This window comes from Apodemus sylvaticus, chromosome X (genome assembly GCF_947179515.1).
Source record: "Apodemus sylvaticus chromosome X, mApoSyl1.1, whole genome shotgun sequence".
Classification (NCBI taxonomy): Eukaryota; Metazoa; Chordata; class Mammalia; order Rodentia; family Muridae; genus Apodemus; species Apodemus sylvaticus.
In genome coordinates, this window is record NC_067495.1 from 33367813 (window position 1) to 33394311 (window position 26499).

A 26499-nucleotide genomic window follows, 5' to 3' on the forward strand; every position below is an offset into this window, starting at 1 on the left:
GTTTCCATTGTAAGGGCTTCTAATTTTTGATCCATTTTCTCCTGAATTTCTTTAAGTATGTCCTTCATGTGTTCCTGTACCAGCATCATGACCAGTAATTCTAAATCCAAATCTTGTTTTTCTGGTGTGTTGGGGTATCCAGAACTTGATAATGTTGGAGAATTGGGTTCAGATGCTGCCATAATGCCTTGGTTTCTGTTAGTAACGTTCCTACATTTGCCTTTAGCCATCTGGTTCTCCCAGGTGTTAGATGGTCTTATTGTCACTGGCTGGTACTTCAACCTACTGTGGATCTTTAAGGTTATCTCTGCAACAGTGGATGACTGGGTTTCTTCTGGCACAGATTACTTATATGCTCCCTTCCTGTTTTGTGCCTTTGGAGCCCTTCTCGGTCTTGCCTCAAGCAATGTTATACTTAGGTTGTCAAGGTTAACCAGGTGTTCTCTGTCTGCTCTATTATGGAGCGAAGATGTTGTGGTGGGGGTCACTCCCTCTGTTGATTCTCACATAGGACACAGGTCCTGCAATGGACTGGCTTGCAGATGAACCGCCTATGTGCTTAGTTCCTGAGTGCAGGCTGACCCCTGGCAGTTTGCACCACCAGAAATCTAAAGCTCAGGGTGACACAGTACCTAGTGATCCTTTTCTGTCCCGGGCAGGCAGCAAATATGGCCGCGGGGCTTCTCTCCTTCCAAGCTCCCTGGGCAGGACACGGGCCCCAAGCCTGGTGGACTGGCAGAAAAAACCCGCCTACATGCTCAGTTCCTGAGTGCAGGCAGACCCCTGGCGGTTTCCACCACCAGAAATCTAAAGCTCAAGGTGGTACATTACCTAGTGATCCTTTTCTGTCCAGTCAAGCAGCAAATATGGTCGCAGGGTTTCTCCCCTTCCGCAGCTTCCTGGGCAGGACACGGGCCCCGAGCCAGGTGGGCTGGTAGACAAACCCGCCTATGTGCTCAGTTCCTGAGTGCAGGCAGACCCCTGGCTGTTTTCACCACCAGAAATCTAAAGCTCAGGATGGTACAGTACCCAGTGATCCTTTTCCGTCCCCGGCAGGCAGCAAATATCAACAAAAAAGTTTTAGGTGACCCAGATACACATCACCAAATGACTATATAAATCAAAGTCTACACATGAAATAAACTATCACATAATGAAATAATATATCGTGAATGAATGCCAAAAAACATTGTTTTAAGTGGAAAGAATTCAGATACAAAAGGCCCTATATTCTTTGTCTTATTTATACAAAATTATAGAAAAGAAGGCTCTATCTAATCTATATTAAAAATACATCAGTGTTGTCTATAGCCAGGGGAGAATTAATTGTAAAGAGATGTGAGAGAAAACATTTATATGATATCTTAAGTGTAATATTGGTTATATGAATTCACATATGCCCACTTTCTCGTTGACCTTAGTATTAGGGTTGGCACAGTTGATTGTATGAAAGTTAATCCCCAATAAAGTGTTAGAAATGAAACTTCTCTGACTGTTCAGTCAGTTTTATTTAATGAACTAACTGCTGTTATGAAGTAAGCAGGACATTAAAACAAAAATGATTTAAAATTATATGTATATTGCCAGGATTTTGACAGAATTGAGGGTTTGCCTCATATTACAGAGACCTGGAAATCAGTACAGAATTGATACTAGAAAGAATGAATCTGGGAGATGAGATAGAAGCAAGATGAGTAGAAGGGAAGAAGAAAAGTAGAGAGAAAAGCAAAAGCACATTTGACCTACTATAGAATTGTGCTTTTTAACAAACTATATTCTGCTTATCATTACTGTTAGGCTATATCCAATAATATCCCTTTGTCTTGTGTGGACAAGTGAAGAAAGATAAAGGTATCTAAACATTGGGGTACTTCTCTTGGTGGTATAATCAGGTGCAAAATTTTTTGGTGGGTGCGGGAATGGCATTTCCCAAACATCAGTGAACATTAGAATCACCCATTGATCTTGTAAATGAAAAGATACCTTGGCTTCACTGCAAGAATCCTGATTCAATGAGTATGGAATTTCAATTCTGCATTTCTAACCAGCTTATGACATGGATCATACCAACGTCAAGGGGTCACCATGCTTTGAGTAAATCCTATTTAAAGTTCTAGCACGTAAGAATTAATTACTACTGAAATTAGTTATATTTTCACAGTCAAGGCATAAAGGTTCAGGAGTTTTGTAGTAAACAGCCTTGAAGCCTTATTTAAGAGATTTCTGAATTTGTTCATTGTTTGAAATTTGGTCAGACTTGAAAAAGAACCCCTAATAATTTGTTCGAGAGAGGGTAAATGAGTATGCTAAAGTATATCCTGCTTTCATATCATTTCATTTTTAGAAAATTTTCAGTGTTGTCTGTCAGTGTGTTTAGCCCCTCTTGTCTTATCATCAGAATATAAGCTGACTGAGCCCTTTCAGATGTAAGTTAATGGTTTAGCAATCCCCAGAATATGCAAATAATGAGTTTACCATACTGACATTTTTAATGTTAACATTACCAACAGCAGATGGGAAATGCCTACATTGGGTGTCTGTTTCCAATTAAGATCTGTAATTTATGATAAATGAATACATTTCAATCACTTCTGCCATGCATTCCATGTCTGCTTGGTTGATCAACAATAGGAGCTTTTGGGAATGTTTTGGTACATAATGAGAGACTGAGTCAGCCCATAGCAAGAAGGTTTGTTGTTTTAATGATTTCTTAAATATCAGCAGTAAGTAAAAAAAAAATGAACTCAATTAAAAGATAACAGCTGCTTTATTTCCATACATGTATGTAAAACTTTGGGAAACTAATGAGAAAAAATATAAGAAGATATTGTCACAATTACACAAACTTCATAAGAACTTAGATGTTTTCTTTTTGTCTCTGAACTATTCACAGAATCATTTAGATATACATTATTACATATTAATGCCTAGTTTTTCAGTTTTGATATCCTAAGCTCTATTTTCCTTGTTTTTATACAGTCTCCTTCAGTTAATCTAATGCTTCATAACAAGTCACCCCAAAATGTAGTGACTTAAAGCAAGAAGATTAATTTTGTTTAACAATCTGCAGTCTTGGCAGCGTTTGTCAGAGACAGCTGGACTCTGCTCCTCTCAGCACTAACTGGGACACTTCAATGGCTGGAGGCTGTGATCATCTGATGGCTTGCTCACTCACACGGGTCCTGATCCATGCTGGGTCTTGGCTGAGACTTCAGTTTAGGCTGCTAGTAGAAACATCACATGTGACTTTTTCTGGTGGCCTGGACTTCCCCAAAATATGATAATGAAATTTCCAAGTATAGATGTCCTCTACAAGTAAGATCTGTATAGCATGTTATTATCTACCTTCAGAAGTCATATAATACAACTTCTCCCACTTTAAAAATATTGCGTAATAGTCTAAAAAGTAAATATAATAAGTTTAACATGTAATCTATGGTTACAATTAGCTTGATTGTATTCGTAGTGATCAGTGTTCTTATTTTATAGAAATTACTATATATGGCATTCTATCAGCTTGTTTTCAAAAGACAACTTGTGTTTTTTACACATAGCATCTTGTAAAAGTGCTTTGCTCTTGAAAGGTCTGATATAAATAGAACTTAATAGGTTTTTTTAAAGCATTTCAAAAAATTAGGCTACTTTAATAAGTGATATAGAGATGAGGAAGCAGGTAGATGAGGAAGATGTTCCTAGCTTACAATATGCAAGAGAACAAACTATATCCCAAACTGTACAATTTATGCAATGAGTCATAGCATTTTCCACTTTAAGACTGTCAAAGCCAGTGTTCTAAGCTTATTTGGCATTTGGCAGATATAGGGACTGAAAATCCAATATGGTCTCATGGAATGCAGTTGGAAGAACAAATGCTGGGTCACATACAGAGCTAGAGGGTCCCCACTAGCATATATGCCAGCTCTGAGCAAATATTTTTTCCAGAACTCTAGACAGATTGTTTTTAAAAATCTTTTTTATTGGTTCTTCATGAATCATGCACCCCAGTCCCACTCATCTCCTCCTCCCCTCATTCCTGCCCTCCACCCTTGCAACCTCCTCAAAACACAGGAGAAACTTCTCCTTGTAGAAGCCATAGTATGTCACAGTATGCCCCACACAGTACCCTCTTGTCCACACTTTTTTGCTTGGAAATGTTCATTTGCTCATCGGTCTGGTATGAGGCTTCTGGCTTCTGCTACTCTATCGATATTGGAATCTCACTGGGACTCCTCTTGCATGTCCTATTGTTGTCCTGTGTCATGGAGATCCTGTAGTTTTGGATCTGTAGAACTGACCCCAGCAGTTCATTGTTGGGATAGATATTGGAATGGGTCAGCTCAAAACCCTGGATCTGGATATGAGAGGTATCTGAACTAGTCATCACTCGTGTTCTCCAGCTCCCATGCCCTTGGTGCTGGCTCACCAACAACCCTTGCTACCAGGGCCAGCTCTGTCTTGCTGCCCAGGTGAGGTACAGGGCCCATTCTCCCAAGTGTTGCAGCCAGTGAGGGACATGACCAGGTGTCCCACTCTCATGAGCTCTCCTCCCTGCCATAAACGGCAAGGGATGAGAGAGAGGAAGAGTGTCATCTCTCTCTCACCCATGTAGACAGAAGACAAGTGGTGAGGCAAACTCATCCACTCTCACGCCCTTGATGTCAGCTTAGTTAAATTCTTTCACTCTCACACCATTGGAGCCAGTGTGATCTAGCCTCTGCTACGAGGTCAGCTCTATTCTGCTGCCCAGGTGAGATACAGGGCCAATATTCCCGAGTGCTACAGCTGGAAAGGGGCAGGGCCACTGCTCTTGCTCTCACAACCCCAGAGCCAGGTCTCCCACCTGCCAGTGGTGAGGAGCAAGGGAGTGGGGTGGGATGGAGGGAATTGCTCCCTTGTCCATGCCACCACATAAAAGATGAGTGGTAGGACCAGCTCTCCCATACTACTATCCTCCATCTGACTCATCCAAAACTCCTGCAATGCACAGGGCCAGCTTTCTCAAGTACTGTTGTTGGCTAGGGGAGGGGTCAGCTTTCCTGCTATCCAGCTTCCAGGGTCAGCACTCCCACGATTCCCAGGTAAGGGGTGGGGCCAGTTCTGCACAGCCCTCAGACATGAATATGTCCCCAGACAGCAGCCCAGACCAAGAACATTTGCCTGGCCTTTGGTGGTAACAATCCCCTGCTGCTACAAGGCCAAGGACACTAGGCATGGCTCCAGGTGGCATCAAAGGCCAGGAACCCACCATAGTCCCAGGGGGCATCACCAGCTACTTGCATCAGGCTGTCCCTCACAACCTCTGAGTCTCCAGTTCTGCCCCTCTTCATTGTGTCCACCTCCTTCTGTTTCTCTTTCTCTTCCATTTCTCCACCACTTACTTGTTCCTCTTAGTGATGCCTACAGTCTCAGCTGCTAGAAATGACCCCTGACTGATGCCATAAGCCACTAGCACTCCTGAGACCACTCCTGAGATGACCTCAGACACCCAGCCTACATGGCATCCGACTAAACTCAATGACCAGGCCCCATGGTTCAGGGATGGTGGCTTGCTCCTTGTCTGGCCTGCTGGCATGGCCCCATGCAACGGTTGTCTATTTTGGGCTCACTCCTGCTTGGGGGGCCTGTCAGTCCCCAGAAGGGGTTCTTCTAGTCTCCGGCTTACTCCTGGTCCTGGAAGTTGTTGGGGCCTGCTTGATGCCAGACTGATGGTCATCTCAAGCTAGCTCCCTATCTGAGTTCCCTGGCACAGGACTCAAAATTGTCTCAGACACGCTTTTATAAATACCATTGCCTAGTAATTACTCAAATGTTCATAGGTCATTCAGATGTTCACAGGTTATAACACTAAGCATAGACATAGCCTCCCTCCTCTTTGTCACCTACTGATGTACACACAGCAGTCACACCTGAAATGACTCTAGGATCAGGTCAGATTATTTATTTAATCTAAATATGTAAATAGTTTGTTTTGAAATGTAAGATAAGGGGTTGGGAAGATAGTTTAATTGGTAAAACAGTACCAAAAGAAGCAGGAAGGTTTAGTGATATCTGCAGAACTCATTTAAAAAACAACAACAACAAATCAGTTTTCTGTCAGAGTTGGAGACAGACGGATCCCCTGAGCTGAGCTTGCTAGGCACCCAGCCCAGCTTAAGTAGGCAGCTCTGAGCTAGTGAGACCTCATTTCAAAAAGACAGTGGGCAGCTCCTGAAGACCATCCCTAGAGATTGATGCCTAGAAGTTATCATTTGTTGCACAAGCAAAACACCATAAGTTTTTTGTACTATCTCAACACCATCTATTTCAAGGTCTATAACTATAAAGGCCTTTACATGTTCTTTACAGTAAAATGTGCCATTCCTAGACAATTTCATACCTTTGACCAGAAAAGATTAACAAACATCATTGAATTGTGAGAGCATAATTCAGTAACTTCATCATTTGTATTAAAATAATACTGATCCTATTATAGATTCCCAAAGCCTTCTATCTAATGGTGGTTATGACATTACTCATGATCCTACACCTTTATTGTGCTGTCATTGAAAAGTGGCTTCCAATGGCTCCCTTAAAGGTTGCCATCAAGCTTCACCAATGATGTCCCCACATGTAAATGCTGCCAGCGAATGTAGTGAAATATGAATAATAGTTCATTTTTAGATAACAAACTCCTATGTCAGAAATGTATAGGTATAGAGAAATTCATATTCCAAATATTGCTTTTCTCAAACCCTTTATTCTACAATGTCTATAAAGGGTACTCCAGGAGAATAAAAAGAGCAGAAAGAATATCTGGTTATTACTTGCCCCAGGGTTGGCATCCCCAGAATACCAGTTACCAGGATGTGTTTTAGAATGTTTATAGGGTTGGAGATAAAGTGATTAAGTTACTAAAGCGCTGGCCATGCAAGCAGGAAGACACACACGCACACACACACACACACACACACAAGGGGCAGCAGAGAGGCAAAAGCACTAGAGTTATCTGGGCCTGGAAGCCTATAGCAGAGGCTCTAATATTCAGGCTTAATGTTAGTATTGAACATAACCACAGATGAAAAAATTTTCAACAATTCCCACAAAAGTAGACTCCACAAAGGCATTTGTATTAGAAAAGAGTCATTAGCTTTCAGTGCAGTAGTTTAAAAACTGTTCCAACCTCTAATCTCTGTGGGTTTTCATGACAGCTGATCTTCAATCATCTCTCTTGTTATAGCAGTTGCATTTGAAACAATTTATCAATATTTCTACCTGAAACACTTCCTTTACTTTGATTGCAGATGACTAAACTCACCGAGTTTTTTCTTTATCAACTGGCTGGTCTGTCTCTGACTCCCATATTCTATGTGTTGCTTTTCAACTTAAAAAATTCTAAACCTTCAAGTGCCCAGCACACAGGCTTCACTGTTTGCCCTCACTCCTCTCAAACTCTAGTGTCACAGGTTTGAATATTATTTATAGACTTTTGACTTTCTTATTCATGTTTCTATTCAAGATGTCTTGTCTGAATGTCAAAAGCACATACCCTGCTGCTCTAGCAGGTATATCTAAACCAGTGTGTCTAAATCTGAGATTCTGGTATTAAATCTCATTTAACTTTAAACCTATTCAAAATATCCCCCAGTTTGTGTGATGACTACACCATCTTTCTAGGTACCAAGAGAGGACAACTTGACACCATAGTTTACCTCTCTTTTCCTGGCATCCTGGAGCTAGCTCAAACTGGCACATGAAAGCTAATGGTGCACATTTTTCCCAACTGTGTAGTCAGTGATGTTACAATGGTTGATTGGAGTTAGTTATGATAGTATTATGTACATCATGAAAGCCCATGAACTCTGTACATTATGAATATCCTACCCCTCCTTATCCAATCTGATTGTTAAATGTTTCTGTTATACTACTGCATATACATCTCAACAAAGACTACTGGGTCTGACTTCTTCTAAACATACTCACATCCATAAACCAGTGCTATTCCCCACAAAAGTCTCCATCCACTCTGGATGGAGTCATACAAACTTGTATGCATATTTAACATATAATATTCATAATGGTCTTCCTAGGCCTGCCCTTTCCCCTAACAGTGTATACTCCACATGATAATGTAAGTGATTTTGTTAAAATAAAAGGCAAATAAGTCATCACTGTTCTAGTCAAATCCTCTCTATACACAAAGCTAGTAATTTACAAAGAATATGGGTTTATATAGCTCATATTTGGGGAAACTAAAATTCAAAATAGAGAAATACCAGCTCAAATGAAAGATCTCTTAGCTTTGTCTCATGGTGGAAGGCACTATGAAAGGAGTACACATGAAAGAGAGAGATAACATTGTGAGACATAAAGCTAGAGCAAGAGAAAAGAGCCTGTCTTGTTACTTCTTACTAAACCTTACCACTTAAAGGATACCTCACATTGTCAAACTGGAGATCAATCGTTCATATTAGGAATTCTTGGGAGGCACATTCCAACTTTCCTTAAGTTATTATCATCATCATTGTCTTAGTCAGGGTTTCTATTCCTGCACAAATATCATGACCAAGATTGCTGTCCATCACCAAAGGAAAGTCAGGACTGGAACTCAAGCAGGTCAGGAAGCAGCAGCTGATGCAGAGGCCATGGAGGGATGTTACTTACTGGCTTGATTCACCTGGCTTGCTCAGCTGGCTTTCTTATAGAATGCAAGACTACCAGCCCAGAGATGGCACCACGCACAAGGGGCCCTCCTCACTTGATCACTAATTGAGAAAATGCCTTACAGCTGGATCTCATGGAGGCACTTCCTCACCTGAAGTTCCTTTCTCTGTGATAACTCCAGCCTATGTCAAGTTGGCACACAAAACCAGCCAGTACAATCATCATCATCATCATCATCATCATCATCATCATCCTCAAATCCTTCAGTTGTTTCCAAGTTATTCAAGAATAACAGCTGAAATCCTTATGATGTCTAAAAGATAGGATTTGATTCCATGGATCCTGTCTATTGCCACACCCTCCTACTCTTTTCCTTGAGCACTTGACTTGAATCAAACTCACTTTCTAGCTGTATTCCCCACAATACCACCCATGTTCATGCCTCAGTATTTGAGGCTGACACACACTGTGCCCAACAACCACTCCCTCCTCTCTCCCTAGGCCCATCAGTCATTATTAAAATATCACTTTATTGATATCTTTTCTGACATTTTCCTAAAGTTGCATTCCACACCAGAGCACAAACACACACAAACATACATAGTCACTTCATTTTTCTTTCTTTTAAAAAGATTTTTAATTTATTAATTTCTATGTGCATTGTTATTTTGCCTGCATACATGCCTGTGTGAAGGTGCCAGATCATCTGGAACTAAAGGTGCAGAAAGCTGTGAGCTGCCATGTGGGTTGTTGGGAATTAAACCAGGTTTCCTGGAAGAGCAGCCAGTGCTCTTAGCCTCTGAGCCTTCTCTTGAGCCCTTCTTTTTTATTTAAGATATTCTTTTATCCACTAATTTTAACTACATAATAACACTATATATTATTTTTCCCATCTTTGTTTTCTGTTTTCCTTCATCAGAATGGAAGTTTCATGATGGCAGGGATTTTTCTCGTGTCTGTGTCTGTATCTGTTTTGTTCTACAATGCACCTACACTATGTAGAGAAAAGTTAAAAATAATGTATAAAATAAAAGTGTTAAAGTGAGTATATAAATAGCTCATGGGTAAAAGAAGATGAATCGGCACTGTTTAGGATTTCTAGCATTTGCTAAAAATTGGCTCCACTTTAAAAAAACCTATTCCCTGTGTGATGTTTGTATATTATATTTCATATATAATTTTATGTGCTAAAAATGTGTGTTGCATGACTAACAGTAACAGTAGTAATAATAAAGTATGAAACACACTGTTCTAATCTCATACTCCAATTTCATGCATGGTGGAAACAGAATGGCCAGGATGAAATGGCATGCCTAAGGTTTCACAACTGAACTCATACCTACCAAGCCTAATCTCTAATATAGAGTAAGCAGAAAGGAAGGACTAGGTATCAGTCTGTATACCGGAGGCTGTCTGAATAGATCCCTGGCTCTGCTTGTCAGAAGGGTTTAAAGGAAGAGGAAAGGGCAGGAGCAGGGAGGGGGAAGTGCCTCCACCATCTCCAGGGTTGCTGCTCCCACTCTGGTGCAGCTGATGCTCGGGGGTTCCCGGGGCTTCAAGCCTTAGCTCAACCTTTGCAGGCTTCCTCTCAAGGTCCACTGCCCCACAATGGAAAGAGCATCCATAGCTGTAAACTGGGATATCGCTAAATATTCTACCATTACCATCCCTGTGGGATGAAGACTCTGGTGTGAAATAAACTTCTTCAAGTAAAATGTTAATACAACTCTCAAATTATGATAATTAATGACATAATTAGGAACACAGAAATACATCTATGGCTCAATGTTAATTAAATGAAAATATCTGACACCTCTAATTAAGAATAAAGAATGGTAGCAGGATATGCAAGAAAACAAAATTTTACACAGAATTTAAAAATTAAAATGAGGTACATTGCAATGCTGTACGATTAAAAAGAAATTGCCATATAAATAAGAATCAACACACCATATCTTTAACAATCAGATTTTAGGCTAGATGAGAATGTCAACTGATCCTCTAAGTTTTGCATCATGTTTTGGTTTTATAGTGAATTATAATGCTGTTCATTGTTGATGATACTCTATTTATGCCTGGAAGTTAGCTATTGTTTTATGACGCATTTTGCCCAAAGTCAATTATTACACAAAATGACATCTTAGGAAGATCTCTTAGCACCTGTGAAGTGAGAGGCAGAGAAAGGTGGATCTCTGTGAGTTCAGAGCTAACCTAGTCTGCATAGTGATTTCAGGACAGACATAGCTACATAGTGAGAACCTGTCTGAAAATAAAAGGCAAAAAAATGTGAGTTTTGTGAAAATAAAACCTTTAATGGCTAACATATTATTATTATTATTATTGATTGTTGAACTTACACTTCAGAAAGTACATGAGTAATGAAAATTTCCAGGAATATGTGCAGGTGTCCCTAGCTAAGACTCCTAGTAATTGGAAAATATGGAGCCTGAACTGCCTATTTTCTGTGACCAGGTAAGGTTTCCAGTGGAGGAAGTAGAACACCATCCCAGCCACAAAACCTTCGACCTACAATTTGTTCTTGCCTACAAGATATGCAGGGGTAAAAACAGAGCAGAAATTGAGGGTATGGCCAACTACTGACTGCTCTAGCTTTAGAACCATGCTATGAGAGGGAGCCCATGCCTGATATGGCCTGGAGGGCCGGGAAGCAGAGGCTGGAGAGCCCGAAGACCTGGGATAGATCCAAACACAACCGCCTCCTCCAAAAAGATGAGTCCTAATGATATTCTGCTATACTTGTAGATGGGAGTTTAGCATAATTGTTATCAGAGAGCCTTCTTCCAGGAACTACAGAAGCAGATGCAGAGACCTACAGTCAAACATGAGGCAGAGTTCACGGAATCCAGAAGAAGAGGAGTAAGGACTGAGGAGACTGAAAAGAGTCAAGGACACAAGAAGGCAGAATCAAATAACCATAGGTCTCAGAAACTGAACAACCAACCAAAGAGTATGCATGGGTTTGACCTAGGCCCTCTGTATGTATGCTATGGTTTGTAGCTTCGTCTGGGAGTGGAACAGGGGAAGAAGGGAGCTGGGGGAGGGGCTAGAAAAAGAAAAGGGAGGAAAAACAGTGTTCAGAATGTAATATATGAGAGTAGAAAAGAAAATACACAAGGCCTTTTTCAATCTAATAATTGCTTGTTTAATTCCTTCATCATCACTTCAGTTTATTTTTTTTATAATTTCAACTAAAACCGAAGTTACTTTCCAGGTGAAATACTAGCAGTTGTCTCTGGATGGTACAGTTCAGTTCCCAGTACCCACATGGTGGCTCACAACCATCCAGAACTCCTTTCAAACTCTTTGGACTGGACACCAGGCTTATATGTGGTATGTGGTATGCATACGTAAATGCAGATGAAATGCTTAACATACATGAAAATAAATAAATCTAAAAATTGTCAGTATATAAGTGCATGTCAATAAGAAATTGAATTTTAGTATCGTTTATCCCTTCAGGTGTTCTTTAACAAAGACGATCTTCTTCTCCTGATGGTAAATATAGATAATAACAGAAAGCAGTGTGTGCTGAGGGCATGCTTTCTTTTGGTAAAGAAAGCTAGAACTTTCCTTTCTTGCCAGAGAAATCTATTAAAAGCAGTAAATTCTCCCACTTGCTGTGATGAGTTTGTTTACCAGATGGGAAGAAGAGGGACATGAGCAGTAACAGCATCAAGCCAAGGCTATCTTGGACCTTCCCAGCTCTTGTACTTCCCAGAGCTGTATTTGATCTAAAATTCTTGGGGGAAGAGCCTGATTTCAGCAAAGCAAACCCAAAGAGCTAAAATAATATGATTCTCAAAGACTTAAAATTCCTCTTTTTTTGTTTTATTATAACTTATAGCCTGCTATCTGCAGGGAATGTACTGAAGATACTGTGTTTAGATAAGAAGCTATGGAAGACTCCAGGGGCTTAAAGTAGTATTCTTTAAAAGCATAAATCTGTGATATGGTGGTCCACACATGAAGGTATTTTGTGCTAGTTATTTTACATAGATAGTTATTGGCCTTCCCAGTCAGCAAAGGTGATGCTGGAATTATTTTAGAGAAAATGTGAGAGATCTTTGAAAAGTTGTTGCAAGAAAATAGAGCAAAATACCCAGAACCATTAAATCCAATGTTTGGTCTCCACCATGTCCACCACATAGCTTTACCCTTGCCCTGATCTTCAGAGGGTTTGTTTGGTTTTACTTCCACTTTTGGTTTGACATTAAATGTGTTATAAATGAATCTGTTTTTTTTTTTAACTATGCTTTTAATCTGGACCCCTTGTTGTTGTCTTTAAGGATCATGCAAGTCTATGTCTGACACCTGTGGTTATTAATAAAAATACACATCAAAGTTTGGGAAGACTGACAGACAGAAATAAAACACTTTGTAACAAAAGCATAACAGATAAAAGGAAAAATTGATAAACTGGATCTCATGAAAATAAACTTTCTTCTTCTTAAGGTGCTTTGTTTTGATTTGTGTATAAATGCCCAATTTTATGTGCACAATTTCCTGGAAAGGTGATCTTTCTGCAACCATTATATTGTTTTTAAACCTTTGATTTATATCAAAGCTCAGTAGGCTATATACATTTTTGTTTGTTGTTATCTACTTTGTTCCATACATTTTAATCTCTATTGTTATCTATCCTTAGTATCACAGAAGACAGACACTTTTTATTAGCTGAAACATGAAGAGAGAAACCAGATTAATGCTCGTTTTCCTATTGATACACGTATTTATATTTTTAACGTATTTTTTTACTTAATAGCATATTACTTGAAATTATGTCAGATATTCAATCATATATAAGATAATAAATCCTTGTGATTGTAAAATTAATAAGTGGCAGTTACATGTTTATTAGTTTACTAACATCACAGTGTTTGAATACTATAATAATCTTTAACACTAATGTGAAAAATTCTTCACACTTCCTTTTAGTTCACTGACGTCTAATACTATACCATGAATTTTACAATATTCTTATCTGGTTCTTTAAAAACAACAACAACAACTTGGTGGAATTTCAGTAGAAATTTCAGTAAACTAAAGAGTCAGTTTCAAAGAGAACTAACATTCTCACTATGTTGAATCTTCCAATTCATGAACATGGTAAAGTTTCTCCCCCTCAATTTAAAGGTTCTGCTTGATTAATTTCATTAGCATTTTGTAATTTTAAGGATACAGATGCTTTTTCTTTTGGTAGACATATAACTAAATAGTTTCTATTCATTAAACAAATGTAAATGCCATTTGATTTTTTAAATTTTCTTGTTTTTGTGTTGATCTTTTATTCTGCAACCTTTCTAAATTTACTGACTAGTTATATAAGGAGCTTATGTTTGGGTTGTTTTGTGTATAATTTTTATAATTCTTAGAAACTTCTTAAATAGTTCTCTCATCTATAAATAAGGAGAGTGGGGTGTCTTTCTGTTTGTTTTACTTCAAACTTAGGTTCAAACAATTATTCCTACTCCTAATAAGAGCACTAGAGATTCAGAGTAGTGAAGGGAAATCAGTGGGCATCAATGTAGAATGGCAAAGGGCCAGACTGGGCAAGTCAGAGAATAATCTTTATACTTCAGTGAATCACCCTTCTTCCCTTTGCTTTTTCAGAATACTTTTATACATCTAGTCTTACCTTTCTCTCTGTAACTTACACTTATCTTTTTATCAGTAAAAATACATGTGTAGGTTCATCTTTATATTTAATATCATGCTTGTTTTAAGGCATTTTCATGCATATGACCCTGCAGGCAAGCTTGGCTGTTACTGGATTTCTACTATAAACTTCTAGGTTTTTTCGGGGGGTAGCTTAGCAGATGTTATGGGGGTTCAGCTACACTAATGGACATTGACAGGAGTCTGCTGTACTTTTATTTATCTGTAGCTGGTCATCTTGCTCCAGGAAACTTTGTAAATGAACCACCAGGTTATATTTCTTACAGTATTCTCCCTTAATTGCAATGCCTAGAAATGTATATAATATGGTGATTTTCAGTATAATTTCTAACTGCATTCTATATACTTATCCTTATACCCACAGGTAAGTGTAGTTCTTACCCTATATCAAAGACTTTCTTTGCAAAAAATGAAGGTTATTACACAAAAACACAGCTGATCAGAAGAAGAGGAACAGCAACAATAACACAATGACAAGGGGTCATGGAGTGATGCTGTGCCCAGACCAAGATGAATACATCTCTAACACAACTCCTGCACCTAAGGTTTAGGGAAGAGGAGGTAGCAAGACTGTATAAGCCAGAGGACCAGGAAATCTCCTCTGAGAATGTATCTCTTAGAATGACAGGAAACTATAGGCCTAATACCTCAACAACATGACTTTTTAAACAAGACTTGATCAAAGATGACACCATTAGGCATACTAACATGGAATTGGGAAATTGGAAGGGGCACCATCACTAGATGAAGAAGTAAAAGCAACTAAGGAATGCTGAGAGTGGAAATAGTCTTCTCCAGGGATAACTCTCAACCCTCAAACTGGTTATCTAATAGTGGTCAGGCCTGAAATCATTCATATACAAGTAATGCTAAACACTAAACAGATATAGCAGGCTACATTTATATATTTAGATGTGTTTGTGTGGGTATGGGGGTGTGTCTGTGAGTCTGTGTAAAAGCCATAATATCAAGATGAAACAAGGAAAGTAAGTAGCTGGGATTGGAAGGATGAAATGAAAAAATGATGTAATGTTTAATTTAAAAAGCAATAAATATGTGTATGTATATATGTATAAAGAAGTAAGCAAAATGTATAGCTGATTATGTCATGCTTAAGTAGAAAATTAGAGTGAAATATAGGTTTCTTCTTCTCTTTTTTCATATTTTATTTTTTTATTCGATATATTTTTTATTTACATTTCAAATGACTTCCCCTTTTCTGGCCCCCCACTCCCCGAAAGTCACATAAGCCCCCTTCCCTCCCCCTGTTTTCCCACCCACCTCTTCCCACTTCCCTGTTCTGGTTTTGCTCTATACTGCTACACTGAGTCTTTCCAGAACAAGGGGCCACTCCTCTGTTCTTCTTGTACCTCATTTGATGTGTGGATTATGTTTTGGGTATTGCAGGTTTCTAGGTTAATATCCACTTATTAGTGAGTGCATACCATGATTGATCTTTTGAGACTGGCTTACCTCACTTAGTATGATGTTCTCCAGCTCCATCCATTTGCCTAAGAATTTCATGAATTCATTGTTTCTAATGGCTGAATAGTACTCCATTGTGTATATATACCACATTTTTTGCATCTATTCTTCTGTTGAGGGATATGCGAATTGATCCATCCTTGACTCCTTGTACTAAGCTCAACTCCAAATGGATCAAGGACCTACACATAAAGCCAGACACTCTGAAGCTAATAGAAAAGAAACTGGGGAAAACCCTTGAGGACATTGGTACAGGGGGGAAGTTTCTGAACAGATCACCAATAGCATACGCTCTAAGATCAAGAATTGACAAATGGGACCTCATAAAATTACAGTTTCTGTAAGGCAAAGGACACCATCAAAAGGACAAATCGGCAACCAAAAAATTGGGAAAAGATCTTCACCAACTCTACATCAGATAGAGGGCTAATATACAATATATACAAAGAACTCAAGAAGTTAGACCCCAGAAAACCAAATAACCCTATTAAAAATGGGGTACAGAATTAAACAGAGAATTGTCACCTGAAGAACTTCGGATGGCAGAGAAGCATCCTAAAAAATGCTCAACATCATTAGTCATTAGGGAAATGCAAATCAAAACAACCCTGAGATTTCACCTTACACCAGTCAGAATGGCTAAGATTAAAAATTCAGGAGACAGCAGATGTTGGCTAGGATGTGGAGAAAGAAGAACACTCCTCCACTGCTGGTGGGGTTGCAAATTGGTACAACCAGTCTGGAAATCAGTCTGGCAGTTCCTCAGAAAACTGGGCACCTCACTTCCAGAAGATCCTGCTATACCACTCCTGGGCATATACCCAGAGGATTCCCCACCATGTAATAAGGATACATGTTCTACTATGTTCAGAGCAGCTGTATTTATAATTGCCAGAAGCTGGAAAGAACCCAGGTATCCCTCAACAGAAGAGTGGATGCAAAAAAATGTGGTATATCTACACAATGGAGTACTATTCAGCCATTAGAAACAATGAATTCATGAAATTCTTAGGCAAATGGATGGAGCTAGAGAACATCATACTAAGTGAGGTAACCCAGACTCAAAAGGTGAATCATGGTATGCACTCACTAATAAGTGGATATTAACCTAGAAAACTGGAATACCCAAAACATAATCCACACATCAAATGAGGTACAAGAAGAAAGGAGGAGTGGCCTCTTGTTGTGGAAAGACTCAGTGAAGCAGTATTCGGCAAAACCAGAACAGGGAAGTGGGAAGGGGTGGGTGGGAGGACAGAGGGATAGAAGGGGGCTGATGGGACTTTCGGGGAGTGGGCGGCTAGAAAAGGGGAAATCATTTGAAATGTAAATAAAAAATATATTGAATAAAAAAACAAAGAAAAAAAAAGAGGATGTGGAGAAAGAGGAACACTCCTCCACTGCTGGTGGGGTTGCAAATTGATACAACCACTCTGGAAATCAGTCTGGCAGTTCCTCAGAAAACTGGGCACCTCACTTTTGGAAGACCCTGCTATACCACTCCTGGGCATATACCCAGAGGATTCCCCAGTATGTAATAAGGATACACGCTCCACTATGTTCATAGCAGCCCTATTTATAATAGCCAGAAGCTGGTTTCTTCTTCTCTTAAATCAAACTTGTTCTTTGACATTTTCAAACACGTTTATAGTCCATTCTCATTACTTCCCTTTCCACTTTGCAACCCTCCCTCATCTCACTCACACTTTTATAAACCCTTTCTCCTTCCTAGTAATCCCTTTTCCATATTCATGTGGTTTATTTTGTTTAACAAGACATCTGCGTGACCATAGGTTTTTGGGGATTGAAAGATCTATTCTTGTGCAGGCTTAATACAGGCATTGAGGTCATAGTACTGAGTTCATTATTGGAATGGCTATATCACATCAGAAGATAGTGTTCTGTAGCTCTTCTTCCTATATTCTGGCTCTTATATTCTTACTCAGCCATGGTAAAGGTCAGAAGATGATTGCCATTGAAAAGACAGTTTCTAGTAACAGATCTACTAGGAGGGTTCACAGCTCATGGAGGGGAGGGCACATAGAGATGTCTCTCATTAGGTGAAAGAAGAAAAGTCATGGGGAACATTTTTGTGGTTGACACAGAAAGGAACATGCAAGGCATGATATGCAAGTTTAAGACTGACTAGTTTGAGTAATTTTGGTTGGCACAAGTACATAGGGATTATTCCTAGTCTCCTGATGCTTGTCCTAGGAATGATGAGGATAGGATGTTCTTGACTCTGACTAATGAGGGCATGACTGGGGCTGCAGTTAGTTTGCATGCAAAAGGAATCCTTCACTATCTCTCCATATTGACTACCCTTGTCAGTTCTTCCAGAGTCAACAAGTCCCCAAGAAGGTTAGGCATGTGGAACACAGAAACTAGAAAGTGCAGTTGTTACTAGAAGCTCCAGCATTAAGTTGTGCATGTTGAGAGTATCCTTGCCTTGTTTTTGATTTACAGAGTGGACTCTAGTGGACTTGCAGATATTCTTTATCAAAGAAGTTCTCCGCTCTTTCTAGTTAGCTAAGGGTTAAGTATGGATGGGTGGAAGAGTTTGTTGAATATTTTCTGCAACAATTAACCTGATCCTCTTTCCCTTGGTAATGTAGAGGATTCGACTGAGTTTTGAATGTTGCAAGAAGCAAAGAATCGTCACGATCTGAAATAAATCCCTTTTTATACACATCTGAATGAAGCTTATTGGTTGTTTTAGTAGGATTTTAACCTCAATGTTCACAAATTTGTCTATAGGTTTTCTTTCTCGTATTTTTATACTATAACTGATTTCAATGCCACAGTAATACTAGGCTCAAAACATGAATTGTAAAATATTCTATTCTTTAGAAGAGACTGTATAAATTGGCATTAATTCTTCTTTAAATATTTGCTAGAATTCTCTAGTGAAACTGGCTTAGAGATTTCTTTTTTGGAAGATTTTTAATAATTAATCCACTTTCTTTAATGTTTATTGAATGACTCAAATTATCTATTTTATCTTGCTTGATTTTGATAATTTGTAGTTTTTTAAGGAATTGATATGTTTCCTCCTAAGTTTTAGAATTCTTTTATGATTATAAATTGTTAATAGCATTCTCTGCTGAATATATAATAATATCTCCTTTATTCCTTTCCTATACTGGTGGTTTTTTCTTTTATTCATTATCAGCCTTCAATTTTGTTTGTTTTTTCAAAGAATCAGCTCAGTAAAAACTTAAATGTATTATTATTATTTTTATATATATATATATATATATATATATATGTCTGTGAATGTGTGTGTATGTTCATGAAGTGTGTTTACAATTGCACGTGTTACTGTACATATATGGAGGACTGAAGATAACTTTGTAGAGTTGGTTCTCTACTTTCTTTATGCGGATTCCAGGGATTGAACCTGGGTTGTTAGAGTTGTATAGCAAACACCATTACCTGCTGAACCATTTCACTGGCTCCAATTTTTTATTTTATTAATCTTCTTTGTTACTTTCAATTTCATTTACTAATGCAGCTGTAATTATTACTTGTACATGCTTTGGATTTATTTTACTCTGTTTTATAGTTTGTTGAGATAAAATGTCAGGCTATTGATTTGAAACACTCATTCATTTTGTATGTTAACATGTATTTTTGAGTATTGATTTAGCTGTGTCCCAAACATGACCTTACATTATCATGTTACTCACATTATGCTATTTCAGTACATGTTCCTTTCATTAATTTCCATTATGCATGCAGAGAGCTTTGTAGGTATAGGAGGCAAACTGGGAGTGATGGGAATTTTCCATCCTGACTAAAAGTCTAAAGTCAGTTTCCCATACTAAGCATTTTTATACATGAAGTTTAGAAACCACTGCTGAAGTATATTTGTTGTGAAATGTTTTCCTATGTACAGATTTTAGGGTGTTTTATTTAAGCACTTTTATTGGACTATACATACTGGCTATTAATGAGTTTCCTCTTAATATGACATATAAAGTTTTAATTCTGTCACAATCTATTTATGTGTGTAATTCTAAAGATTAATCAGACCATCCTCATATTAGTTGCATAGAATTTTCTAGTTTTTCATTATTATAGATAATATTATAAAGATTGTATATGAGTATTTTGCTTTTCTTTTTTCCCATTAACATTTATTTACTTACTTAACATCCCAATTGATGCCCCCTCCTCCTAACTCCCTTAACACAGTCCCTCCCCTCATCACCTCCTCTCCTCCTCTGAGACAGTAGAAGCCCTTCTAGGTATTACCAAAGCCTGGCACACCAAGTCTCTTCAGGGCTAGGCAGGACTAGGCCTAACAAGGCAGCCAGGTTAGGGGAATAAGATCCACAGAAAGCAACCACTCTAGAGACAGGCCCAGCTCTGCTGGTTGGGGGACCCACATGAAGACCAAGCTGCACATCTGCTCCATGTGCAAGGCTCTAGGTCCTGCCTGTATATGCTCCTTGATTGATGGTTCAGTCTCTGAGAGCCCCCAAGGATCCAGATTAGTTGACATTGTTGGTCTTCCTGTGGAGTTGTTATCCTCTCTGGGGTCCTCAATCTGGAAGGACCACAATTCTTCCATAAGACTAAGATCCATCCAATGTTTGGCTGTGGGTCTCTGCATATGATTCACTCAGCTGTTGGGTGAGGCCTCTCAGAGGACAACCATACTAGGCTACTATCTTCAATCATAAAAAAGTATCATTTATAGTGTTAGGGATTGGTGCTTGCCCATGGAACGGGGTCTCAAGTTAGGCCAGTTATTGGTTAGCTATTCCCTCAATCTTTGTTCCATCATTGTCCCTGAATTTTATGTAGAGAAGACAAAGTTTGAGTAAAAAGTTTTGTGGGTATGTTGGTGTCTTTATCCTTCCACTGGCTGTCTTGTCTAGCTATAGGAGATGGCCACTTCAGCTTCCATATCTCCATTGCTATGAATTTCAGCTAAAGTCACCCCCATAGACTCCTATAAACCTCCCCCATCCCAGGTTGCTGGAAGATCCAAGAGATGTCCCTCCACCCCCTAACCCCCAGACACACTAAAAGAGAACATCGTTTTGCATTACTGGTGATTGTGAGTCACCATGTGTTTTTTGGAACTTCTGGAAGAGCAGTCAGTACTCTTAACTACTAAGCCATCCTCCAGTCCCCTCTCTGGTAGATATTTTGGGATCACTTATGTATACTAACATATCATCTATGAATAGCAATACGTTGATTTCTTCCGTTCCAATTTATATCCCCTTGATAAGCCTTTAGTTATCTTATTGCTCTGGCTAGAACATCAAATACTGTATTGAAGAGATAGGTAGAGAGGGAACAGTCTTGCCATTTCCCTGATTTTAGTAGAATTGCTTTAAGTTTCTCTCCATTTAAGGTCCATTCCATAAGATGTAACTCATACCAAACACACCTTGTGTGACCAAAACCTGAGACTAGATAACCCAGGGACCTCCGTTAAAACCAACTACTACTTTTCTTTTTTTCTTTTTTCTTTTCTTTTCTTTTCTTCTCTTTTCTTCTCTTTTCTTCTCTTCTCTTCTCTTTCTTTTCTTTTTTCTTTTCTTTTCTTTCTTTCTTTCTTTCTTTCTTTCTTTCTTTCTTTCTTTCTTTCTTTCTTTCTTTCTTTCTTTTTTTTTTTTGTTTTTTTCAAGACAGGGTTTCTCTGTGTAGCCCTGGCTGTCCTGGAACTCACTCTGTAGACCAGGCTGGCCTTAAACTCAGATCCACCTGCCTCTGCCTCCAAAGTGCTGGAATTAAAGGGTGCGCCACCACCGTCCAGCAACTACTACTTTTCCAAAGGGAAAAAAAATAAAATGACTCCTAATGACAGCTAGATATATTTATAGATCAGTCATCATCAAAGAAATCTCCTTCTTCAACAGATGGAAACAAATACAGGGACCTCAGGTAGACATTATGCAGAATGTGAGACCTTAGAACATTCTACCTTAAATGGAAAGTATCCATCAAATTTCTCCCCTCAGTGCTCAAGGAACCACTAGGAAGAGGAGTCAGAAAGAGTGTAAGAGCCAGAGGGGATAGAAGGCACCAAGAAAACATGTTCCCTTAAATCAGCATGGTCTAAGACCATATGAACTAAGACAGCGCGCATAGGGACTATATGGGTCTGTATCAGGTCTTTTACATATATTGTGGCTTCCAGTTTAGTTTGTTTCTGGGATTTCTTAGTATGTGAATGAGCGGGTCTCTGATTCTTGTGTTTTCTCTTCAGCTCTTTTCCTTCTATGCATTAGTTTTAATTATGCATACATAATTCTGTTGTATTAGTTTGTGTTCTATATTGTTATATTTTATTAGGATCCATTAGAAACTTATTTGTTTTCTAACAAGAGACAGAAAAGAGAGGAATCATATGGGAGGGGAAAGGGGGAGAACCTGAGAGGAGCAGAGAGAGGGGAAACTGTAATCAGGATATATCAGTGAGAAAATAATCTTCTTTAAATAAAAGGAAAAAATATTCCTCCATGGGAATTATAAAACATTTATGAAATTGTAACTACAAATGACACCAGTAAATGGAGAAAGATATAGAGGCAGAAAGTTAATGAGTTTGAGGCCAGCATGGGCTACATAGCAACTTCCAGTACAGTTTGGTCTATAAAGTGTACCTTTTCTTAAAAAAAAGAAACAAACATGGGTAGACTAGGTATGGTGGTTTGAACAAAAATTGCTCCCATAGGCTCATAAGGAGAGGCACTAACTGAAAGGATTAGGAAATGCAGCCTTGTTGGAGGAGGTGTGGCCTTGTTGGAGGAAGTGTGTTGGTGACAGTGGGCTTTTGGGGTTTAAAATGCTCAAGCCAGGCCTAGTGTCTGTCTCTATTCCCATTGTCTGAAGATCCATACATGTAGAACACTCAAGCTCTTCTCAAGCACTGTGTGGATCCCAGGGATTAAACTCAGGTATCAGGTTTGGAGGCTAACAACATTACCCCTGAAACATCTCAGCAGCCACTGGGTATATACACAGTAGATTCCTACAAGCCATGATGCTTCCCACAATGATGGCAATAGACTAAACTTCTTATCTATAAGCCACCCCCAGTTAAATGTTTTCCTTTATAAGTGTTGCCATGGTCATGTGTCCTAACTAAGACAATGAGATAGGACAGGACAAGCCAGTACAGGACAGGACAGGATAGGATAGGATAGGACAGGACAGGATAGATACAATAAAAGAAAATCTATGACCATGGACTAGAATGTTGTTAAAATGTACAAATTCTCTATTCTCTCTATCAGAATTTCAATGACATTTGTTTTAGAATTTTTACTGTCTTGATAAAAGACAAAAAAACAAAAGAAAAAAATGCCCAAAATCAACGTAAGGAGGAATGTGTTTATTCCATTTTATAATTTATCATGGAAGGATGTCAGGACAGGAGCTAAAAGAAGGAGCCTAGAGATAGGAACTGATGCAGAAGCCATGGAGAAGTGTTGCTTGCTGTTTTGGTCCTTATGACTTGTTCACCTACTTTTTCTACACTTGATCTTAGCCAGAAGGCTGAGAAGCGATTCACCAACTTTTTCTATACCACTCAAAACTAACTCCAGAGATAATTTTGCCCACAGTGACCATGGCATTCCTACATCAGTCATTAATCCAGAAAATGCAACACAGGCTTTCCCATGGGCCAATCTGGTGGGAGAATTTCCTAAAGTGAGTATCTTTTTTCAAATGATTTTAGCTTGTGCCAAGCTGACATAAAACTAGCCAGTGCAACATTTTTCATTGAGATAGATAAAAATTCTACAATAAAAATTCATCATTTAGAAATTTTACATAGTAAGCTGTAGTGTTATAGGTTCCTGCATCTGCTCCACCACAGGGCTCAGCCACTGGGGAAGCAGACACAGGAGTTTTGACTGTACTTAACCCCACACTGTCATGGAGCAGGTGTGTGGCCATAGGGCAGCTCCAGGACACTGCTCCTAGGGTAGGGAAGCACAGTCTGAGGGGTGGGATTGCCAGAGTTGACTCAGGGGTCCCCAGGCCTGCAAGGAGGCCAGGGTTGTCTGATTCTCGGGCTCTTGGGCACCCAGGCCCCACCGGATGCCACAAAAGAGCTGAGAACAGAGTGCAGCCTGCAGGCTGGATCTAGCCCGGGGCAGAGGGGGGTGGGAAGGGGAGCAGGAAGGGGGAGCTTCAGCTGGGTCCCATGGGAAGAGGCGTTGGCTTGTAGGTGGTTGGCTTGAGTTTGGCTCAGGCTTGGTGGTAGCCATGACTGGGAGCACAGAGAGGCCTTCTATGGGAGGCTAGATGGTGGCTCTATAGGCAAAGGCCTTCTCCATGGCTCCCCATGGCAGATCCGGATGAAAAGAAGCAGTCCACGGTTTAAAGACATTTATTGTCATGGCGGAAAGTGCATGAGCAAAACCATACCCCACTTCTCAGGGTGGGTCTGAGATTAAATACCTTTTGCAGGGAGGAGTGTTTGGGAAGGAAAACTTATTGGCTAAGCCTCCTGGCCTTTAGGTACCTCATTAAAATGGAGATCTATCTTGAGCCTACTTATATTGTCTACCTATGGAGGGTCTTGGACTGTAACCCTTACTCAACTGATTGCCACAGATCTATAGAGGGCTACAGCTAGTGATAGGGGCCTGGTGCCCAGGAACTGGCAAAACGTCTACTGTTCCTTCAAGGTCTCTGGGGGTTTCAAGCCTTAGCTCAACTAGGAACAAGGCTACCTTTCAAGGTCCCTCAGTAAGGTAGTTAACTTCCTGTGCTTAATTCACTTAACTTAATATAATGTCCACCGGGTTCATCCATTAGTCACAAAGGATTTCCTTCCTTTTAGAGATAGATTGAGCAGTATTCTGGATTTTTTAATATTTCATACTTTAACTTTTAATTTATCAATTGATAAGCTCCTAAGTGACTATCATAGCTATTGTGATGACACCAAACATGGGAGCACAGATATCTCTCTAACATACCTGTGCCATTTCTTCTGTGTATATATCCAGTGACTGATGAGATGTTTCAAGGGTAATGTTGTCAGCTTCCAAGCCTAATACCTGAGTGTAATCCCTGGGACCCACATAGTGGAAGAAGAGAACCAACTCTTTCAAATTGTTGGGGTTTTTCGGTCTTCCATGCATACCCTGTGGCATGTACATTGCCACACACATACATAGGCAAGCAAGCAAACAAACAAGCAAGTAAGCAAACAAACAAATACTTTTTAAAAATCAAGTAGAATTCTTTTAAATAAGAAATATTTTTAAAGTAAAATAGATATATAGCCAGAGGTAAAATTTTGCAATTGAATAGTAGTTCTAATTTTAAGTTTTGAGCAGCTTTCATATATTTTCCACAATGTAGTAACAACTTATATTTCCATTAATAATGTAGCATTGTTGCCTCTTAGCCATATCTTTGCCAAAATTTGTCTTTCATCTTTTTGAGAATAGCTTATATAACTTGAGTGAGGTGACACGTTATTCTGGATTTAATTTGAATTTTCTTGATGATTAGTGATGCTAAGCACTGCATAACTTGAAATTTCTGCCTCTGTATCTTTCCCTGAAGCTACCCTGTAAGAAAAGTAATTTTCTTTACTAGAAGATGAATGTCTACATGGAAGATGAGAAGTGAGCATCAACTACCAAACATATGGTTAAAATACTCCTATACAGCCAAACTTTTATTCCAATGCTGCTTCAGGAGTAAGTTCAAGCATGACCAGCTGTACAACCCAACAGATTCATCCAAGTAAGATTAAAGAGACAAATGTCATCTTATGCCCAAAATAAAAGAGAGTTTCATTATTTGTTCTTTTGCTGTTTCTTTTATGAGGGAATCCAAGTGTATTAGTTGTCTTTTTCTAAAGTCCATTGTGATATGGCTCAATTAATATCAACCCCTAGAGCTTGTCAACAAAGAGCTTGTGTTCTACATATAATCATTGGCAATTTTCTCTTTTTCCTTAAGGAACAACTAGAAAACATGGATAGCTATTTAGGCTGCTGTTGCTATTCACATAATTTTAAAAATTCAATAAAGCAGCTGTTGGTGTGCCAAACAGCTGCCTGTGTGCAAAGTCTGGAAAAGAATGTCTATCTTATGCAGAGTGTGTTTAACTGGAGAATTCTTAAAGAACTGTGCTGGGGAGTGTAGGACATTCTTTTGGGACGGCATGCCATAAGCTATTACCAACAGCTACTTATCTGCAGTGTTTGTTGCACATTGTGAGAGAGCAAGAGAAAGAGTAATCTGGACATAGAGGGAGAGGCAAAGATTAAGATTTTTGAAATGTTTCTACAGATATAAGATTTCTGGTTCATATTTGTTTGAAGATTTAGACCACATTTCCATCCCAACTTTGAACAGGAGATCATGAGGCAAACATTTTATGGCTACCACTGTCTTCTGCTACGGAGTATCCATTGGATATTTAAGTTTTGTATAATAGGTTTTCTTTTTATATAAATACTGTATCAATGTATGTCCAGTTGAAAAGGAAGAGACAGTATGCTCTAGTGGACAACCCAAATCTTCATGGTTTGTTCACTGACACTGTTGTCTTCTTCTATCTGTTACTATGTTATAGCTAAACACATAGACAAATATGATGACTCCATGCCACTCTTGCTCTTAGAGATGTTGCTGCATATGATTTTTCAAAGGATAAAGGAATTAGGAATGAAAACATAT

At 39.0% G+C, this 26499-nt stretch overlaps 1 pseudogene; it reads right to left on the bottom strand.

Annotated features, from left to right (window-relative positions):
* Positions 1-5805: 5805 nt before the first annotated feature.
* On the bottom strand, positions 5806-5928 carry LOC127675947 (uncharacterized; annotated as a pseudogene).
* Positions 5929-26499: the final 20571 nt, after the last annotated feature.